This window comes from Lissotriton vulgaris, chromosome 1_1 (assembly GCF_964263255.1).
Source record: "Lissotriton vulgaris chromosome 1_1, aLisVul1.2, whole genome shotgun sequence".
Lineage (NCBI taxonomy): Eukaryota > Metazoa > Chordata > Amphibia > Caudata > Salamandridae > Lissotriton > Lissotriton vulgaris.
The window spans coordinates 230,904,716-230,926,865 of NC_141685.1; the positions used below are offsets into that span (position 1 = coordinate 230,904,716).

At 37.1% G+C, this 22,150-nt stretch overlaps 12 non-coding genes across 12 annotated transcripts; all 12 read left to right on the plus strand.

The window, feature by feature from the left end:
* The first annotated feature begins 8,870 nt into the window (after nt 1-8,870).
* Nucleotides 8,871-8,942, plus strand: TRNAD-GUC (transfer RNA aspartic acid (anticodon GUC)). The gene has a single exon. It is a non-coding gene; the product is annotated as a tRNA-Asp (tRNA).
* Nucleotides 8,943-9,569: 627 nt separating this feature from the next.
* TRNAD-GUC (transfer RNA aspartic acid (anticodon GUC)) lies at nt 9,570-9,641 on the plus strand. The gene has a single exon. It is a non-coding gene; the product is annotated as a tRNA-Asp (tRNA).
* A 635-nt stretch (nt 9,642-10,276) lies between these two features.
* TRNAD-GUC (transfer RNA aspartic acid (anticodon GUC)) lies at nt 10,277-10,348 on the plus strand. Its single transcript has one exon. It is a non-coding gene; the product is annotated as a tRNA-Asp (tRNA).
* Nucleotides 10,349-10,975: 627 nt separating this feature from the next.
* Nucleotides 10,976-11,047, plus strand: TRNAD-GUC (transfer RNA aspartic acid (anticodon GUC)). Its single transcript has one exon. It is a non-coding gene; the product is annotated as a tRNA-Asp (tRNA).
* A 627-nt stretch (nt 11,048-11,674) lies between these two features.
* TRNAD-GUC (transfer RNA aspartic acid (anticodon GUC)) lies at nt 11,675-11,746 on the plus strand. The gene has a single exon. It is a non-coding gene; the product is annotated as a tRNA-Asp (tRNA).
* A 1,326-nt stretch (nt 11,747-13,072) lies between these two features.
* Nucleotides 13,073-13,144, plus strand: TRNAD-GUC (transfer RNA aspartic acid (anticodon GUC)). Its single transcript has one exon. It is a non-coding gene; the product is annotated as a tRNA-Asp (tRNA).
* A 2,007-nt stretch (nt 13,145-15,151) lies between these two features.
* TRNAD-GUC (transfer RNA aspartic acid (anticodon GUC)) lies at nt 15,152-15,223 on the plus strand. Its single transcript has one exon. It is a non-coding gene; the product is annotated as a tRNA-Asp (tRNA).
* A 611-nt stretch (nt 15,224-15,834) lies between these two features.
* TRNAD-GUC (transfer RNA aspartic acid (anticodon GUC)) lies at nt 15,835-15,906 on the plus strand. The gene has a single exon. It is a non-coding gene; the product is annotated as a tRNA-Asp (tRNA).
* Nucleotides 15,907-17,913: 2,007 nt separating this feature from the next.
* TRNAD-GUC (transfer RNA aspartic acid (anticodon GUC)) lies at nt 17,914-17,985 on the plus strand. Its single transcript has one exon. It is a non-coding gene; the product is annotated as a tRNA-Asp (tRNA).
* A 611-nt stretch (nt 17,986-18,596) lies between these two features.
* On the plus strand, nt 18,597-18,668 carry TRNAD-GUC (transfer RNA aspartic acid (anticodon GUC)). Its single transcript has one exon. It is a non-coding gene; the product is annotated as a tRNA-Asp (tRNA).
* Nucleotides 18,669-19,301: 633 nt separating this feature from the next.
* Nucleotides 19,302-19,373, plus strand: TRNAD-GUC (transfer RNA aspartic acid (anticodon GUC)). The gene has a single exon. It is a non-coding gene; the product is annotated as a tRNA-Asp (tRNA).
* Nucleotides 19,374-20,699: 1,326 nt separating this feature from the next.
* TRNAD-GUC (transfer RNA aspartic acid (anticodon GUC)) lies at nt 20,700-20,771 on the plus strand. The gene has a single exon. It is a non-coding gene; the product is annotated as a tRNA-Asp (tRNA).
* The last annotated feature ends 1,379 nt before the right edge of the window (nt 20,772-22,150 follow it).

Genomic DNA, 22,150 nt, shown 5'->3' on the forward strand with positions numbered 1-22,150 from the left:
AAGTAGTAGTCAAAATGGCTGTGTTTCCTTCTCTCCCTTTATATATATACAGGTATATAACCAATCAAATGTCAGGTAATAAAAGTAGAAAATGAAAGTAACATTTTCATTGGTTGTCAATTCCAACAATTCAGATGTGTTTTGTGAAGTAATTTACCTCACGGTACTTGGAGAGGTCTACAGGCTAAATGGCTAAATGGAATTTCAATGAAATTTGTGAGAATGGAAGGGATTGTTATGTAGTATGAGCTAATCTATATTTGGTGAGAGTGTTTCTAGTCGTTATTCTGTAAATTACTTTCCCGCCTTTTTTTAGGACCGCTTTCCGGGAAGCTGCCCGGTTAGCGAACCTTAAGCGTCACGGGAGTCCACCATTTTGTGTTTCGTTCGCATTAAGATACAAGATGGAGGGCAAATAATGTTTAGAATGGGTAGAAGGGGTCATGGTAGACTTATCTTGACCCCCTAGGTTTTCTGAGCGTGGCTGAGGAGGCTTATATGTGCGGAAAAAAATTTTTTTTTAAAAAAATTCCGCGAGGTTAGCTTTCGGTTAGCGAACCGGGTAGCGCTCCGGGGAGCGAATTTTGTGGAAAATTAGTGAAAAAAGTTAGAGAAAAATAATAATTGTGAGTGATCAGATGTAGGGTAGCTCTGAGAAGAGCTTTTGGGTTTATGGTACATTTAGGTACTTATAAGTAGGTACCAATGCAGAGTCTTAAATTCAGAATGAAAATTCTGTTGCCCTCATCTGAGAAGTGAACTCCATCTCCTCTGTAGATATCTTGCATGTAGTAACGCAAGTTATTGTTGTACAGAGAGCCCAACGGAGAAGAAAAGCCTAAGAGAACAAGTTCTACGTTTCCAAAGCCATCGTTGTGGAAAGTACTGTCGTCGTAAATTCAGAAACAAGGACAAGTTCTACACCAAATGTCGTTTCAACTTTCCACGACCGGTGATTTCTAAAGGAAGAGTGAACAGTTTGATGTCTTCGCTGCGACATAATGTGACGAGGAAATCACCCAAGAATACATACAATTTGAAAAGGAACGAAGAGTCCAAGTACATCAATGACTACAACCCAGTGATTTTGTCCATGTGGAATGCCAACATGGATATACAGTTTGTGGCTGACAACTGTATGGCTGTGGCTCGGTATGTGACATCTTACATCACCAAAAAAGAAAAGACCGAACTGAAGGATATGTGGGAGGACATTTCCCATGAAAAGAGCCTCAGCAAGAAGTTGTACAGTTTCAGTCTGAAGATGTTGTCGCATCGAGAAATCGGAGCTTACGAATGTTCTGATCGATTGTCTTCAGCAAGTCTCTATGCCAAATCCAGGAGTCTCGTTTGGGCGAGTCTTGGTCTTGCTGCAACGCGAAATCGAGTTCTTAAACCTGTTCGGGAAATTGAGTATTTGGCAGAAAAGGAACCAAACAGTACCGACATTTTGAAGACCAACATGTTGGATACATATTATCCAAATCGAAGCAGTCACCTTGAGAATATTTGTCTATATGAGGTTCTCCAAAATTATATATTCAAGAGGAACATCAAAGAAGATATTGAGAAAGGAGTGTATGCTGTAATTGGAAGTGAGGGATGCCTGGTCAAGCAAAGAAAATGCCAATTAGTAAACCATCGAAAATTAAGTGGCGAATCTCCAGAAAAAAAGGAGTTTTTCTATTTAGCACTTTTGCAACTTTTCAAGCCTTGGCGTGCAGAAGAGGAACTGCTTGGAGATTTCCTCTGTTACGAAGACTCTTTCAATGCAGCCAAGGAGTCCATAGAATGTCCTGCTTTTTCTAAATATCAAGAAATGCTAACTTTGGAAATTGAGCAGGAAGCAACGATTGCAGCCGAGATTGCCAGAGACAGTTCTCAGGACAGTCAGAGTTCTGTTTCATTGAGTCAAGATCCACTTGGAGGACCTATTATCGAAAATGAAGCTGCCACTGCTATGAATGAAGTAGAAAGAGCCATGGCACATGCTCAGGAGGATTCAGTTAACTTACAAGACTTGGAAAAACAACTCAACGTTGAGCAGAGGAAAATATATGATGAAGTTACCAAGGAAATTGAGCACGGATTAAGTCATGAGAAGAAAGAGTGCTCGTGTACGTCGTTGAAGCCTGTCCGACTGTACGTGAGTGGAGAAGCGGGAACTGGAAAAAGTTTCCTCATTAAAGCAATCTCTTGTTATTTGCAGGAAAGGACTGAGTCATCGCTGTCTTGTGTTGTCACCGCTCCTACTGGACTGGCAGCACATAATATTAAAGGTATTACTTTGCATCGTCTATTGATGCTGCCGGTGGAGCATGACAACAAATTACAATACAACAAGTTATCTGGAGATGCTTGCTGTGAAGTTTCAAGAGTTTTGAGGAAAATGAAACTACTTATCATTGACGAAGTAAGCATGGTTTCCAATGTCATGCTTGCCTTTGTGCATTTGAGAATGCAAGAAGTACTTAAAACTGAATATGATGTCTTATTTGGTGGGAAACACATTATTGTTTTCGGAGATCTTCTACAGCTGACACCAGTAAAAGGTCAACCTGTGTTCAAAATACTCACGCATGAAGATACCAGGAAGTGCCTAGGGAGCATTGGCAACGTCAATATATGGTTAAACTTCAATTATGCAGAACTGCATCAAAATATGCGTCAGGCAAAGGATGAAGATTACAAGAATATTCTACAAGATATTAGAATTGGAAAAGTGACCGAGCATGGGAAAGAAGCTTTAAATGCACGGTTACTGTCAAATTTGTATCCCAAACAAGATATTGTGCCTGAGAATATTTTTCAGAAAATTACTGAGAAGAAATCCGGGATATGTCTCATGCCAACTCTTGCAGAATGTGCCATCTTCAACAACAAAATGTTGAATTTAGAAAAGCAAGAGATTGTGAAACTTGAAGCTATCGACAAATTAGAGCATATGGGATCAACAATTATTTTGTCAGACAATTTGAAATCAAAATTGGATTCATTAGAGAAGACTATATCTAAAACAGCGGGTTTTGAAAAGACTTTGAATGTGTGTTTAAATTGCCGAATTATTTTGAGAAGGAATTTACATGTAGAAAGAGGTCTGGTAAATGGATCAATGGGTAATGTTGTTGATTTTGAGAAATACAGAAATAGAGATGGAATAGAATTTTTAAAAATTAAATTTGATGGCATTGAGGAAGTACAGCAAATTGGTCGTTGTTCTGCTAGGTTTTTGCTTGTTAAAGATTTATATGTTCGCCGTAAACAGTTTCCTGTTTGCTTGGCATATGCGGTGACAATCCATAAATCGCAAGGTTTAAGTGTAGACTGTGCATTGGTGAATATTGGCAGTTCTGTGTTCAAGGAGGGTATGGCATATGTGGCATTGTCACGAGTTAGAACTTTATCGGGATTGTACTTGATTGACTGTGATGTCACAAACATTTGTGCGGATCTAGATTGTGTTAAGGAATACAATAGGTTAAGAAGAGAGTATGCGCCACATTTGCCTCAATATCCTTTGTTTGAGAAACGTGTGGTAGGCCGCAAACGTAGAAATAGCAGTAATAGTAGGGAGGTTGTTGCAAAAAGACTAAAAGTCAATGAACCGAAAATTGTTAGCAGAAAGAAAGTGGATTCTGTTGAAGATGTTGTCGGTTTTCAATTTGAAAACAGTTCTGGTGTCAACTGCTATGCAAATGTAGTGGTTAATGTTCTCTTTTCACTAGAGAGTTTAAAAGAACAGATTCTGTTGAATTCTGAACAAATTTTATGCTGTTTGTTGAATTCTGTTTTCGAGAAATGTAGCAGTGATCGAACAAAAGTAGAAAGTGTGTCTGAAGTTCGTTATCTGTTAGATGAATGTTCAGGTCAAACAGACTTCTCTGAAAATAATCAGCAAGATTGTCAGGAGTTTTTAATGTATATGCTTGATATATTGCAAGTTGAGGGTGTAGATGTAGATCACCTGTTTGGGCTTTCTTATCAATGGCAGCATGACTGCGAGAACTGTATGGTATCAAGTACTACTAGTGTAGACTCAGAAAGATTTATATATTTAACTTTGCCAGACAGTAAATCAGTCTCCTTTAATAAGCTAGTAAATGCAGCGGATCACAACATGGAGTGTAGCCAATGTAAATGTGATATGATGTCAACATTATTTATACGTAGATATGGCCAGTATGTCATTTTAATGATGCAACGATGTAGGCCTGATGGAACAAAATTGTCAACTTTAATAAAAAATTTTGTGGCTTCTCAGCTGTCAATATCAGGGAGGACTTTTGTTACTGTAGCAATTATCTATCACGATGGTCCATCAACAACATCAGGACATTATACAGCTTACTTAAAGTCTGGAAACGGCTGGTCATTCTGTAATGATTCTGTTGTAACGTTCAAAAAAAAATTGCCGTTTGACCTTAAAAATTCTTACCTGGTGTTTTTAAAACCAAAATTTTAAGTAGAGGGAATGTAAGTCTGCAATGCTGTCTCGATTAAAAATTCAACTATATAAACCTAATGCAAGTAAGTCTGCTTCATAGTAAGCAGTATCAGTGTCATAGGAAAAGGAGAACATGACTGACAAAGAAGAGTAAGATATTAGTAGTCCAGGATTGTGAAAATAATCTCAAATATTTTATTTTTGAAAGTTGCGAAAATAGAAAATGTCGGGATTTGATTGGAAGAATTACAAGATTTGCGAATCGCGGCAACATGATTTGGCCTAGTGGAAACATGTGATATAATGAGAGAAGTTTTTTTTCTATGTAACATATTTCACGTATCGATGGAGGTTTTCTTTCAGAAAGTGGCGGGCTGAAAATATTTAAAGCACAACAGAGTGGATGCTGTTTATAGGAGATCCTTCGACGTCATTGAAAGTAAGTTAATTTTAAGAAGTTTTGAAATCAGATTTCTTAGGTTGTATGGGTTTTTTAAACACAGTCATTTTGATTGTGTTTTTTTTTCCCCGCTGTTACATGATGAATACCTTCAAGTCACTGATTTAAGTGAAATTTGATACATTCTGAGAACAGCAAAAATAAACCATTTAACATGTATAATTAATGTTATGCTTTTTGTCCTTATGATATACATTTAGAAATGTGTGGTACATATGGGTAAGGTGAGTTCTGTAAATATCAATTTTAATGCTTAGAGTGCTGTACTTCTGGGTAGTGTTTTTTTTTTATAAAAAAAAGAGGCCTCACCTCAAAGAAAGCTCTTGAAAGCACACATCTTATTTGCATCCTAAAACAATCATTTACAATGTTAGACACAATTTTATTATGACTTTACATCTTTTTTGCGCTGCTATTGCATCACTATTGTGAGACATTAGCAGTGCAAGAAAAACATCATGTTTCAAAATAGGCCTCAGTTCAGCAATATCAAGATACAGTTTCTTTCGAATATATATCTTTAGGATTGTGTAGGGAACGTAGAGAAGCAGAGACTTCTGTAAATGTCAAAGTTGTTGAAAAACTGTTTGTTTTTGAACCTTTTCCCTTGTCTTTTCTAATTTTTAAATACATGTTTTAATATTTTTTGAAATGTTTGTTCTTTGTTTTACAGATTGAAAGTATGAAAAAATATTTAAAAAAGGTAACAAGAATTATAAGGTAAATGTTTTCCACTCTTTTTACCCGCAATGCACTGCTGATGATGTCATTGACAGTATCTCTCATTTACTCTCTCTAGCTGTCTTTCTTTTTACATTATTCTCTGTTTACTTCCCTTATACTAACTCTTCTTTTTTTTTAAAAAAATATTTTTTTTAGTTCGCTTAAAGTTCGCGAACCGGTCAGCGAACTTGAAGCGAACCAAAAGAAATAGAGCTTGCCAGAGTGATAAACATTCTAGCAATTTTGTTTGAAAGGGGAGGTAGTTCTGAAAAGAACTGTTTTTTTTTGTTTTTGTTGTTTTATGTTTTTTTTGTAATTTTTTGAACATTTTTTGATTTTTTTGTATTTTTAGAACTGTTTTATGTTTTTTTTGTGTTTTTTAAGGAGGGGAGACAACAAAAAACAGGCTTTCAAAACGGCTCAACTGGAGCAAAAAAAAAGAAAATTACTTTTTGGGTGCATTAGGGCACTTATGATTTTCATATGCAATGTTCATGAGGTTGACACTCATGTTGCCATATGACAGCATAGCACCACAGTAAATACAAGACACCTTCATGTGCTGGAAGTTACGTTGGATGTTTGGCACAGTCTCTTGTGCCTCTCTTCCCGTCAAAGACAATGTGGATGTAGATCTTGCCACAGGAGTTGCCGTCGGATTGTCTACAAGATCCCTTAACTCAGCCCGGCTGTAGTTCAAGGGATGCCACCTGCTCATGTGACGGTGCATTGTATAGTTCCCCATACTGTACTTCTTTTCTGTGCCTCTCGACAATCTGTGGTCACAGATGAGGCAGGTGGCATATTTTGCATTCACTTTCTTGGTTCCAGGAGGGATGGTGAAAAACTGCCAGATGAAACTGGTTTTTCGTTTAGAAACCCGGGGCAACTCATCAACAAATTGTTGTCCCTCTCTCTCCTCTTCTTCTTCTTCCTCATCTTCCTCCTCTCTGTTAGTCATAATTTGACTGGGTGGTCCTCTCTTCTTATGGGGAGGTGGAGGTGGTGGTGGGGGTGCACCAGCTGCAGCAACAATGGAAGCCATTGTGGATCTTCAGATAAATGGTCTTTCTCTCACCAAGATGAAAGTCAGAGTGAGGAAATAAGGAGGGGTTTACTTGATTTGGGGAAAACAAAAGTTCTGAGCCAATGAAAAGTGTTATTTTTAGGTCACATGACCTAGTCATACATCATTTGGAAACCAAAAGTGAAATGAACCAATGAGAAGTTTGATAAACAAGTCACATGACCTGTTCCGCTTACGTTACGCGGCGCGCGCCGCGTCCCAGATCGCTTCCGGTTCGCGGTCCGGAGCACTTCCGGGAGCGCTAACGCGGCGCGTCATTAGACGCATTACGCGATAACGTGATACGTCGCGCTTCCGCGGCGCGTCACTGTTCCGCTAACGTAACGTTGACCGGTTCGCGGACTAGATCGCGGCATCAAGATGAGCTAACGGAAAGCTTCCCGGTTCGCGAACTAGAAGCGAAGAAAAAAAATATTAAAAAAAAAATTATCAATAAACATCTAAATATATTTTGGGATTTAAAGAATAATACATTTTACAGCTACAGATGTTAGCTTTTAAAAAACCAATGAAATTCACTGAAAAAACCATAGGTTATAGACCATATATAGTTAGAAATTTGCATTTAAAAAACCATTGAAATTCAATGAAAAAACCATAGGTTATAGACCATATATAGTTAGGAATTCGCATTTACAAAACCTTATTTTACTCGCATAAAACCATTGAAATTCCATATATAGTTAGTTGCGCTAACTATATATCGCGCACCCGCAATCCACTGCTGATGATGTCACATATTACATCATTCATGACATGGTCAGTGACATCACTGATGACATCACTGATGACATCTCAAATGACATCACTGATGACAACATCCAGTGACTGTATGTTTCTGTGAAGTTAAAATATGTCTTACATATTGAAGAATGAGTGGATGTATAAGTGTCTGGATGAAGGATTTAGTAGGTGCATGACTGACTGTATGAGTGAGTGATTAAATGTGTCTCACTGAGTGCATGGGTTAGTGACTAAACTGTCTTAATTTGTGCATCATTATGTCTGTTGTTCTGTAAACTGTTGCATGTGTTGATAAGTAGCTATATGAGTAACTATATGGGTTATTGATTGGTTACCTTAGTATTTGTATGGGAGACTGAGTGTGTGTGTGGGTGGCTGGGAGGTGTATGACTCTGTGCATAGATGTGTGAGCAGTTGATTCACTAGAGGTATGGTTTCAAAAGTGCATGTGGTAACAGCTGTATGGGCGGTTGACTGTGTGCATGAGTGTATTGGTGAGTGAATGGATATCTCAGTGCTACATGTCAAAGTAAGTACATATGTAAAACACAGTACATGTGAGAGTTGACATATATAAATAACTGTGCATAAGAGCCAGTGAATGTGTGAGTGGCTGTATGGATCATTGTGAACTTGTATCAGGGATTGTATAAGAGAGTAAATATGTGTTAGTATATGTTTGAATAAGTAAAGTTTGTATAACTGTATAGTTGAGGAAATGGAGGTGTGATTGATTCTTTGCATGACTGACTAGGTGTGTGAGTAACTCCATGGATGAGTGACAGTCTGTGAGTGTCTGTTTACACTGATTGTATCTAAGGTTATATTAGAGTCTGAAGAGGTTCATCGTATTATCACATGAATGATATCATCAGTGATGTGATCAGTAATGTCAAATGAGATGTCATCAGTGATGTCATCAGTGATGTCATTTGAGATGTCATCAGTGATGTCATCAGTGATGTCACTGACCATGTCATGAATGATGTAATATGTGACATCATCAGCAGTGGATTGCGGGTGCGCGATATATAGTTAGCGCAACTAACTATATATGGAATTTCAATGGTTTTATGCGAGTAAAATAAGGTTTTGTAAATGCGAATTCCTAACTATATATGGTCTATAACCTATGGTTTTTTCATTGAATATATATATATATATATAAATATATATATTGATGAATAGAAAGATAGCTAGATAGACAGATCGATAGATATTTATTTCAATGAAATAATTTCTTCATAAAACTAATTGTTTTTGGCTAGGAATTTCTGTATTGTAATAATTTAGGAAAAAAGATTACTTGTCCTAACCAAAAGCAGCAATTCTGCCTATTACAATACTGAGAATTGATTGAGGGCATGCCTTAACCCCAGGGAAATGAGCACTGTTTAACTGAAGCCAATAAGTCCTCGTTAGTATAGTGGTCAGTATCCCCGCCTGTCACGCGGGAGACCGGGGTTCAATTCCCCGACGGGGAGGAGATTCCTTTTATTCACACAATTAAATAAAATGATGTACTTTCTAACATTGTAAAATATATCTGTCATTATCCTTGCCTATTCCGATTGAGAAAAAAGGTTGAATTCACTGATGGCCAAAATGCTTACTGATGTGTTAACTGAAATTCAGAATATGCTCTGAATATTTCAGCATGCACAGGCGTACCATCAAAACCAATTTACGTCTACAATCTGTTGGAAAATGAGATGAAGCAGTGGTGAATCCTAGGCCGCTGTTCCACTCGATTGGCACGATTTACAAGTAGAATGACTGCTTTTGGTTAGTAGTGACCCCTGGTGGCTAATAGTTATAAGCTGCAAATGGTAAAGTGAGCTGATTATATATATATATATATATATAAATATATATATTGATGAATAGAAAGATAGCTAGATAGACAGATCGATAGATATTTATTTCAATGAAATAATTTCTTCATAAAACTAATTGTTTTTGGCTAGGAATTTCTGTATTGTAATAATTTAGGAAAAAAGATTACTTGTCCTAACCAAAAGCAGCAATTCTGCCTATTACAATACTGAGAATTGATCGAGGGCATGCCTTAACCCCAGGGAGATGAGCACTGTTTAACTGAAGCCAATAAGTCCTCGTTAGTATAGTGGTCAGTATCCCCGCCTGTCACGCGGGAGACCGGGGTTCAATTCCCCGACGGGGAGGAGATTCCTTTTATTCACACAATTAAATAAAATGATGTACTTTCTAACATTGTAAAATATATCTGTCATTATCCTTGCCTATTCCGATTGAGAAAAAAGGTTGAATTCACTGATGGCCAAAATGCTTACTGATGTGTTAACTGAAATTCAGAATATGCTCTGAATATTTCAGCATGCACAGGCGTACCATCAAAACCAATTTACGTCTACAATCTGTTGGAAAATGAGATGAAGCAGTGGTGAATCCTAGGCCGCTGTTCCACTCGATTGGCACGATTTACAAGTAGAATGACTGCTTTTGGTTAGTAGTGACCCCTGGTGGCTAATAGTTATAAGCTGCAAATGGTAAAGTGAGCTGATTATATATATATATATATATATATATATATAAATATATATATTGATGAATAGAAAGATAGCTAGATAGACAGATCGATAGATATTTATTTCAATGAAATAATTTCTTCATAAAACTAATTGTTTTTGGCTAGGAATTTCTGTATTGTAATAATTTAGGAAAAAAGATTACTTGTCCTAACCAAAAGCAGCAATTCTGCCTATTACAATACTGAGAATTGATCGAGGGCATGCCTTAACCCCAGGGAGATGAGCACTGTTTAACTGAAGCCAATAAGTCCTCGTTAGTATAGTGGTCAGTATCCCCGCCTGTCACGCGGGAGACCGGGGTTCAATTCCCCGACGGGGAGGAGATTCCTTTTATTCACACAATTAAATAAAATGATGTACTTTCTAACATTGTAAAATATATCTGTCATTATCCTTGCCTATTCCGATTGAGAAAAAAGGTTGAATTCACTGATGGCCAAAATGCTTACTGATGTGTTAACTGAAATTCAGAATATGCTCTGAATATTTCAGCATGCACAGGCGTACCATCAAAACCAATTTACGTCTACAATCTGTTGGAAAATGAGATGAAGCAGTGGTGAATCCTAGGCCGCTGTTCCACTCGATTGGCACGATTTACAAGTAGAATGACTGCTTTTGGTTAGTAGTGACCCCTGGTGGCTAATAGTTATAAGCTGCAAATGGTAAAGTGAGCTGATTATATATATATATATTTATATAAATATATATATTGATGAATAGAAAGATAGCTAGATAGACAGATCGATAGATATTTATTTCAATGAAATAATTTCTTCATAAAACTAATTGTTTTTGGCTAGGAATTTCTGTATTGTAATAATTTAGGAAAAAAGATTACTTGTCCTAACCAAAAGCAGCAATTCTGCCTATTACAATACTGAGAATTGATCGAGGGCATGCCTTAACCCCAGGGAGATGAGCACTGTTTAACTGAAGCCAATAAGTCCTCGTTAGTATAGTGGTCAGTATCCCCGCCTGTCACGCGGGAGACCGGGGTTCAATTCCCCGACGGGGAGGAGATTCCTTTTATTCACACAATTAAATAAAATGATGTACTTTCTAACATTGTAAAATATATCTGTCATTATCCTTGCCTATTCCGATTGAGAAAAAAGGTTGAATTCACTGATGGCCAAAATGCTTACTGATGTGTTAACTGAAATTCAGAATATGCTCTGAATATTTCAGCATGCACAGGCGTACCATCAAAACCAATTTACGTCTACAATCTGTTGGAAAATGAGATGAAGCAGTGGTGAATCCTAGGCCGCTGTTCCACTCGATTGGCACGATTTACAAGTAGAATGACTGCTTTTGGTTAGTAGTGACCCCTGGTGGCTAATAGTTATAAGCTGCAAATGGTAAAGTGAGCTGATTATATATATATATATATATATAAATATATATATTGATGAATAGAAAGATAGCTAGATAGACAGATCGATAGATATTTATTTCAATGAAATAATTTCTTCATAAAACTAATTGTTTTTGGCTAGGAATTTCTGTATTGTAATAATTTAGGAAAAAAGATTACTTGTCCTAACCAAAAGCAGCAATTCTGCCTATTACAATACTGAGAATTGATCGAGGGCATGCCTTAACCCCAGGGAGATGAGCACTGTTTAACTGAAGCCAATAAGTCCTCGTTAGTATAGTGGTCAGTATCCCCGCCTGTCACGCGGGAGACCGGGGTTCAATTCCCCGACGGGGAGGAGATTCCTTTTATTCACACAATTAAATAAAATGATGTACTTTCTAACATTGTAAAATATATCTGTCATTATCCTTGCCTATTCCGATTGAGAAAAAAGGTTGAATTCACTGATGGCCAAAATGCTTACTGATGTGTTAACTGAAATTCAGAATATGCTCTGAATATTTCAGCATGCACAGGCGTACCATCAAAACCAATTTACGTCTACAATCTGTTGGAAAATGAGATGAAGCAGTGGTGAATCCTAGGCCGCTGTTCCACTCGATTGGCACGATTTACAAGTAGAATGACTGCTTTTGGTTAGTAGTGACCCCTGGTGGCTAATAGTTATAAGCTGCAAATGGTAAAGTGAGCTGATTATATATATATATATATATAAATATATATATTGATGAATAGAAAGATAGCTAGATAGACAGATCGATAGATATTTATTTCAATGAAATAATTTCTTCATAAAACTAATTGTTTTTGGCTAGGAATTTCTGTATTGTAATAATTTAGGAAAAAAGATTACTTGTCCTAACCAAAAGCAGCAATTCTGCCTATTACAATACTGAGAATTGATCGAGGGCATGCCTTAACCCCAGGGAGGTGAGCACTGTTTAACTGAAGCCAATAAGTCCTCGTTAGTATAGTGGTCAGTATCCCCACCTGTCACGCGGGAGACCGGGGTTCAATTCCCCGACGGGGAGGAGATTCCTTTTATTCACACAATTAAATAAAATGATGTACTTTCTAACATTGTAAAATATATCTGTCATTATCCTTGCCTATTCCGATTGAGAAAAAAGGTTGAATTCACTGATGGCCAAAATGCTTACTGATGTGTTAACTGAAATTCAGAATATGCTCTGAATATTTCAGCATGCACAGGCGTACCATCAAAACCAATTTACGTCTACAATCTGTTGGAAAATGAGATGAAGCAGTGGTGAATCCTAGGCCGCTGTTCCACTCGATTGGCACGATTTACAAGTAGAATGACTGCTTTTGGTTAGTAGTGACCCCTGGTGGCTAATAGTTATAAGCTGCAAATGGTAAAGTGAGCTGATTATATATATATATATATATATATAAATATATATATTGATGAATAGAAAGATAGCTAGATAGACAGATCGATAGATATTTATTTCAATGAAATAATTTCTTCATAAAACTAATTGTTTTTGGCTAGGAATTTCTGTATTGTAATAATTTAGGAAAAAAGATTACTTGTCCTAACCAAAAGCAGCAATTCTGCCTATTACAATACTGAGAATTGATCGAGGGCATGCCTTAACCCCAGGGAGATGAGCACTGTTTAACTGAAGCCAATAAGTCCTCGTTAGTATAGTGGTCAGTATCCCCGCCTGTCACGCGGGAGACCGGGGTTCAATTCCCCGACGGGGAGGAGATTCCTTTTATTCACACAATTAAATAAAATGATGTACTTTCTAACATTGTAAAATATATCTGTCATTATCCTTGCCTATTCCGATTGAGAAAACAGGTTGAATTCACTGATGGCCAAAATGCTTACTGATGTGTTAACTGAAATTCAGAATATGCTCTGAATATTTCAGCATGCACAGGCGTACCATCAAAACCAATTTACGTCTACAATCTGTTGGAAAATGAGATGAAGCAGTGGTGAATCCTAGGCCGCTGTTCCACTCGATTGGCACGATTTACAAGTAGAATGACTGCTTTTGGTTAGTAGTGACCCCTGGTGGCTAATAGTTATAAGCTGCAAATGGTAAAGTGAGCTGATTATATATATATATATATTGATGAATAGAAAGATAGCTAGATAGACAGATCGATAGATATTTATTTCAATGAAATAATTTCTTCATAAAACTAATTGTTTTTGGCTAGGAATTTCTGTATTGTAATAATTTAGGAAAAAAGATTACTTGTCCTAACCAAAAGCAGCAATTCTGCCTATTACAATACTGAGAATTGATCGAGGGCATGCCTTAACCCCAGGGAGATGAGCACTGTTTAACTGAAGCCAATAAGTCCTCGTTAGTATAGTGGTCAGTATCCCCGCCTGTCATGCGGGAGACCGGGGTTCAATTCCCCGACGGGGAGGAGATTCCTTTTATTCACACAATTAAATAAAATGATGTACTTTCTAACATTGTAAAATATATCTGTCATTATCCTTGCCTATTCCGATTGAGAAAAAAGGTTGAATTCACTGATGGCCAAAATGCTTACTGATGTGTTAACTGAAATTCAGAATATGCTCTGAATATTTCAGCATGCACAGGCGTACCATCAAAACCAATTTACGTCTACAATCTGTTGGAAAATGAGATGAAGCAGTGGTGAATCCTAGGCCGCTGTTCCACTCGATTGGCACGATTTACAAGTAGAATGACTGCTTTTGGTTAGTAGTGACCCCTGGTGGCTAATAGTTATAAGCTGCAAATGGTAAAGTGAGCTGATTATATATATATATATATATAAATATATATATTGATGAATAGAAAGATAGCTAGATAGACAGATCGATAGATATTTATTTCAATGAAATAATTTCTTCATAAAACTAATTGTTTTTGGCTAGGAATTTCTGTATTGTAATAATTTAGGAAAAAAGATTACTTGTCCTAACCAAAAGCAGCAATTCTGCCTATTACAATACTGAGAATTGATCGAGGGCATGCCTTAACCCCAGGGAGGTGAGCACTGTTTAACTGAAGCCAATAAGTCCTCGTTAGTATAGTGGTCAGTATCCCCACCTGTCACGCGGGAGACCGGGGTTCAATTCCCCGACGGGGAGGAGATTCCTTTTATTCACACAATTAAATAAAATGATGTACTTTCTAACATTGTAAAATATATCTGTCATTATCCTTGCCTATTCCGATTGAGAAAAAAGGTTGAATTCACTGATGGCCAAAATGCTTACTGATGTGTTAACTGAAATTCAGAATATGCTCTGAATATTTCAGCATGCACAGGCGTACCATCAAAACCAATTTACGTCTACAATCTGTTGGAAAATGAGATGAAGCAGTGGTGAATCCTAGGCCGCTGTTCCACTCGATTGGCACGATTTACAAGTAGAATGACTGCTTTTGGTTAGTAGTGACCCCTGGTGGCTAATAATTATAAGCTGCAAATGGTAAAGTGAGCTGATTATATATATATATATACATATAAATATATATATTGATGAATAGAAAGATAGCTAGATAGACAGATCGATAGATATTTATTTCAATGAAATAATTTCTTCATAAAACTAATTGTTTTTGGCTAGGAATTTCTGTATTGTAATAATTTAGGAAAAAAGATTACTTGTCCTAACCAAAAGCAGCAATTCTGCCTATTACAATACTGAGAATTGATCGAGGGCATGCCTTAACCCCAGGGAGATGAGCACTGTTTAACTGAAGCCAATAAGTCCTCGTTAGTATAGTGGTCAGTATCCCCGCCTGTCACGCGGGAGACCGGGGTTCAATTCCCCGACGGGGAGGAGATTCCTTTTATTCACACAATTAAATAAAATGATGTACTTTCTAAAATTGTAAAATATATCTGTCATTATCCTTGCCTATTCCGATTGAGAAAACAGGTTGAATTCACTGATGGCCAAAATGCTTACTGATGTGTTAACTGAAATTCAGAATATGCTCTGAATATTTCAGCATGCACAGGCGTACCATCAAAACCAATTTACGTCTACAATCTGTTGGAAAATGAGATGAAGCAGTGGTGAATCCTAGGCCGCTGTTCCACTCGATTGGCACGATTTACAAGTAGAATGACTGCTTTTGGTTAGTAGTGACCCCTGGTGGCTAATAGTTATAAGCTGCAAATGGTAAAGTGAGCTGATTATATATATATATATATTGATGAATAGAAAGATAGCTAGATAGACAGATCGATAGATATTTATTTCAATGAAATAATTTCTTCATAAAACTAATTGTTTTTGGCTAGGAATTTCTGTATTGTAATAATTTAGGAAAAAAGATTACTTGTCCTAACCAAAAGCAGCAATTCTGCCTATTACAATACTGAGAATTGATCGAGGGCATGCCTTAACCCCAGGGAGGTGAGCACTGTTTAACTGAAGCCAATAAGTCCTCGTTAGTATAGTGGTCAGTATCCCCGCCTGTCACGCGGGAGACCGGGGTTCAATTCCCCGACGGGGAGGCGATTCCTTTTATTCACACAATTAAATAAAATGATGTACTTTCTAACATTGTAAAATATATCTGTCATTATCCTTGCCTATTCCGATTGAGAAAAAAGGTTGAATTCACTGATGGCCAAAATGCTTACTGATGTGTTAACTGAAATTCAGAATATGCTCTGAATATTTCAGCATGCACAGGCGTACCATCAAAACCAATTTACGTCTACAATCTGTTGGAAAATGAGATGAAGCAGTGGTGAATCCTAGGCCGCTGTTCCACTCGATTGGCACGATTTACAAGTAGAATGACTGCTTTTGGTTAGTAGTGACCCCTGGTGGCTAATAGTTATAAGCTGCAAATGGTAAAGTGAGCTGATTATATATATATATATATTGATGAATAGAAAGATAGCTAGATAGACAGATCGATAGATATTTATTTCAATGAAATAATTTCTTCATAAAACTAATTGTTTTTGGCTAGGAATTTCTGTATTGTAATAATTTAGGAAAAAAGATTACTTGTCCTAACCAAAAGCAGCAATTCTGCCTATTACAATACTGAGAATTGATCGAGGGCATGCCTTAACCCCAGGGAGATGAGCACTGTTTAACTGAAGCCAATAAGTCCTCGTTAGTATAGTGGTCAGTATCCCCGCCTGTCATGCGGGAGACCGGGGTTCAATTCCCCGACGGGGAGGAGATTCCTTTTATTCACACAATTAAATAAAATGATGTACTTTCTAACATTGTAAAATATATCTGTCATTATCCTTGCCTATTCCGATTGAGAAAAAAGGTTGAATTCACTGATGGCCAAAATGCTTACTGATGTGTTAACTGAAATTCAGAATATGCTCTGAATATTTCAGCATGCACAGGCGTACCATCAAAACCAATTTACGTCTACAATCTGTTGGAAAATGAGATGAAGCAGTGGTGAATCCTAGGCCGCTGTTCCACTCGATTGGCACGATTTACAAGTAGAATGACTGCTTTTGGTTAGTAGTGACCCCTGGTGGCTAATAGTTATAAGCTGCAAATGGTAAAGTGAGCTGATTATATATATATATATATATAAATATATATATTGATGAATAGAAAGATAGCTAGATAGACAGATCGATAGATATTTATTTCAATGAAATAATTTCTTCATAAAACTAATTGTTTTTGGCTAGGAATTTCTGTATTGTAATAATTTAGGAAAAAAGATTACTTGTCCTAACCAAAAGCAGCAATTCTGCCTATTACAATACTGAGAATTGATCGAGGGCATGCCTTAACCCCAGGGAGGTGAGCACTGTTTAACTGAAGCCAATAAGTCCTCGTTAGTATAGTGGTCAGTATCCCCACCTGTCACGCGGGAGACCGGGGTTCAATTCCCCGACGGGGAGGAGATTCCTTTTATTCACACAATTAAATAAAATGATGTACTTTCTAACATTGTAAAATATATCTGTCATTATCCTTGCCTATTCCGATTGAGAAAAAAGGTTGAATTCACTGATGGCCAAAATGCTTACTGATGTGTTAACTGAAATTCAGAATATGCTCTGAATATTTCAGCATGCACAGGCGTACCATCAAAACCAATTTACGTCTACAATCTGTTGGAAAATGAGATGAAGCAGTGGTGAATCCTAGGCCGCTGTTCCACTCGATTGGCACGATTTACAAGTAGAATGACTGCTTTTGGTTAGTAGTGACCCCTGGTGGCTAATAATTATAAGCTGCAAATGGTAAAGTGAGCTGATTATATATATATATATACATATAAATATATATATTGATGAATAGAAAGATAGCTAGATAGACAGATCGATAGATATTTATTTCAATGAAATAATTTCTTCATAAAACTAATTGTTTTTGGCTAGGAATTTCTGTATTGTAATAATTTAGGAAAAAAGATTACTTGTCCTAACCAAAAGCAGCAATTCTGCCTATTACAATACTGAGAATTGATCGAGGGCATGCCTTAACCCCAGGGAGATGAGCACTGTTTAACTGAAGCCAATAAGTCCTCGTTAGTATAGTGGTCAGTATCCCCGCCTGTCACGCGGGAGACCGGGGTTCAATTCCCCGACGGGGAGGAGATTCCTTTTATTCACACAATTAAATAAAATGATGTACTTTCTAAAATTGTAAAATATATCTGTCATTATCCTTGCCTATTCCGATTGAGAAAACAGGTTGAATTCACTGATGGCCAAAATGCTTACTGATGTGTTAACTGAAATTCAGAATATGCTCTGAATATTTCAGCATGCACAGGCGTACCATCAAAACCAATTTACGTCTACAATCTGTTGGAAAATGAGATGAAGCAGTGGTGAATCCTAGGCCGCTGTTCCACTCGATTGGCACGATTTACAAGTAGAATGACTGCTTTTGGTTAGTAGTGACCCCTGGTGGCTAATAGTTATAAGCTGCAAATGGTAAAGTGAGCTGATTATATATATATATATATTGATGAATAGAAAGATAGCTAGATAGACAGATCGATAGATATTTATTTCAATGAAATAATTTCTTCATAAAACTAATTGTTTTTGGCTAGGAATTTCTGTATTGTAATAATTTAGGAAAAAAGATTACTTGTCCTAACCAAAAGCAGCAATTCTGCCTATTACAATACTGAGAATTGATCGAGGGCATGCCTTAACCCCAGGGAGGTGAGCACTGTTTAACTGAAGCCAATAAGTCCTCGTTAGTATAGTGGTCAGTATCCCCGCCTGTCACGCGGGAGACCGGGGTTCAATTCCCCGACGGGGAGGCGATTCCTTTTATTCACACAATTAAATAAAATGATGTACTTTCTAACATTGTAAAATATATCTGTCATTATCCTTGCCTATTCCGATTGAGAAAAAAGGTTGAATTCACTGATGGCCAAAATGCTTACTGATGTGTTAACTGAAATTCAGAATATGCTCTGAATATTTCAGCATGCACAGGCGTACCATCAAAACCAATTTACGTCTACAATCTGTTGGAAAATGAGATGAAGCAGTGGTGAATCCTAGGCCGCTGTTCCACTCAATTGGCACGATTTACAAGTAGAATGACTGCTTTTGGTTAGGAGTGACCCCTGGTGGCTAATAGTTATAAGCTGCAAATGGTAAAGTGAGCTGATTATATATATATATGTATATATATATATAAATATATATATTGATGAATAGAAAGATAGCTAGATAGACAGATCGATAGATATTTATTTCAATGAAATAATTTCTTCATAAAACTAATTGTTTTTGGCTAGGAATTTCTGTATTGTAATAATTTAGGAAAAAAGATTACTTGTCCTAACCAAAAGCAGCAATTCTGCCTATTACAATACTGAGAATTGATCGAGGGCATGCCTTAACCCCAGGGAGGTGAGCACTGTTTAACTGAAGCCAATAAGTCCTCGTTAGTATAGTGGTCAGTATCCCCGCCTGTCACGCGGGAGACCGGGGTTCAATTCCCCGACGGGGAGGAGATTCCTTTTATTCACACAATTAAATAAAATGATGTACTTTCTAACATTGTAAAATATATCTGTCATTATCCTTGCCTATTCCGATTGAGAAAAAAGGTTGAATTCACTGATGGCCAAAATGCTTACTGATGTGTTAACTGAAATTCAGAATATGCTCTGAATATTTCAGCATGCACAGGCGTACCATCAAAACCAATTTACGTCTACAATCTGTTGGAAAATGAGATGAAGCAGTGGTGAATCCTAGGCCGCTGTTCCACTCGATTGGCACGATTTACAAGTAGAATGACTGCTTTTGGTTAGTAGTGACCCCTGGTGGCTAATAGTTATAAGCTGCAAATGGTAAAGTGAGCTGATTATATATATATATATATATAAATATATATATTGATGAATAGAAAGATAGCTAGATAGACAGATCGATAGATATTTATTTCAATGAAATAATTTCTTCATAAAACTAATTGTTTTTGGCTAGGAATTTCTGTATTGTAATAATTTAGGAAAAAAGATTACTTGTCCTAACCAAAAGCAGCAATTCTGCCTATTACAATACTGAGAATTGATCGAGGGCATGCCTTAACCCCAGGGAGGTGAGCACTGTTTAACTGAAGCCAATAAGTCCTCGTTAGTATAGTGGTCAGTATCCCCACCTGTCACGCGGGAGACCGGGGTTCAATTCCCCGACGGGGAGGAGATTCCTTTTATTCACACAATTAAATAAAATGATGTACTTTCTAACATTGTAAAATATATCTGTCATTATCCTTGCCTATTCCGATTGAGAAAAAAGGTTGAATTCACTGATGGCCAAAATGCTTACTGATGTGTTAACTGAAATTCAGAATATGCTCTGAATATTTCAGCATGCACAGGCGTACCATCAAAACCAATTTACGTCTACAATCTGTTGGAAAATGAGATGAAGCAGTGGTGAATCCTAGGCCGCTGTTCCACTCGATTGGCACGATTTACAAGTAGAATGACTGCTTTTGGTTAGTAGTGACCCCTGGTGGCTAATAGTTATAAGCTGCAAATGGTAAAGTGAGCTGATTATATATATATATATATATATATAAATATATATATTGATGAATAGAAAGATAGCTAGATAGACAGATCGATAGATATTTATTTCAATGAAATAATTTCTTCATAAAACTAATTGTTTTTGGCTAGGAATTTCTGTATTGTAATAATTTAGGAAAAAAGATTACTTGTCCTAACCAAAAGCAGCAATTCTGCCTATTACAATACTGAGAATTGATCGAGGGCATGCCTTAACCCCAGGGAGATGAGCACTGTTTAACTGAAGCCAATAAGTCCTCGTTAGTATAGTGGTCAGTATCCCCGCCTGTCACGCGGGAGACCGGGGTTCAATTCCCCGACGGGGAGGAGATTCCTTTTATTCACACAATTAAATAAAATGATGTACTTTCTAACATTGTAAAATATATCTGTCATTATCCTTGCCTATTCCGATTGAGAAAACAGGTTGAATTCACTGATGGCCAAAATGCTTACTGATGTGTTAACTGAAATTCAGAATATGCTCTGAATATTTCAGCATGCACAGGCGTACCATCAAAACCAATTTACGTCTACAATCTGTTGGAAAATGAGATGAAGCAGTGGTGAATCCTAGGCCGCTGTTCCACTCGATTGGCACGATTTACAAGTAGAATGACTGCTTTTGGTTAGTAGTGACCCCTGGTGGCTAATAGTTATAAGCTGCAAATGGTAAAGTGAGCTGATTATATATATATATATATTGATGAATAGAAAGATAGCTAGATAGACAGATCGATAGATATTTATTTCAATGAAATAATTTCTTCATAAAACTAATTGTTTTTGGCTAGGAATTTCTGTATTGTAATAATTTAGGAAAAAAGATTACTTGTCCTAACCAAAAGCAGCAATTCTGCCTATTACAATACTGAGAATTGATCGAGGGCATGCCTTAACCCCAGGGAGATGAGCACTGTTTAACTGAAGCCAATAAGTCCTCGTTAGTATAGTGGTCAGTATCCCCGCCTGTCATGCGGGAGACCGGGGTTCAATTCCCCGACGGGGAGGAGATTCCTTTTATTCACACAATTAAATAAAATGATGTACTTTCTAACATTGTAAAATATATCTGTCATTATCCTTGCCTATTCCGATTGAGAAAAAAGGTTGAATTCACTGATGGCCAAAATGCTTACTGATGTGTTAACTGAAATTCAGAATATGCTCTGAATATTTCAGCATGCACAGGCGTACCATCAAAACCAATTTACGTCTACAATCTGTTGGAAAATGAGATGAAGCAGTGGTGAATCCTAGGCCGCTGTTCCACTCGATTGGCACGATTTACAAGTAGAATGACTGCTTTTGGTTAGTAGTGACCCCTGGTGGCTAATAGTTATAAGCTGCAAATGGTAAAGTGAGCTGATTATATATATATATATATATAAATATATATATTGATGAATAGAAAGATAGCTAGATAGACAGATCGATAGATATTTATTTCAATGAAATAATTTCTTCATAAAACTAATTGTTTTTGGCTAGGAATTTCTGTATTGTAATAATTTAGGAAAAAAGATTACTTGTCCTAACCAAAAGCAGCAATTCTGCCTATTACAATACTGAGAATTGATCGAGGGCATGCCTTAACCCCAGGGAGGTGAGCACTGTTTAACTGAAGCCAATAAGTCCTCGTTAGTATAGTGGTCAGTATCCCCACCTGTCACGCGGGAGACCGGGGTTCAATTCCCCGACGGGGA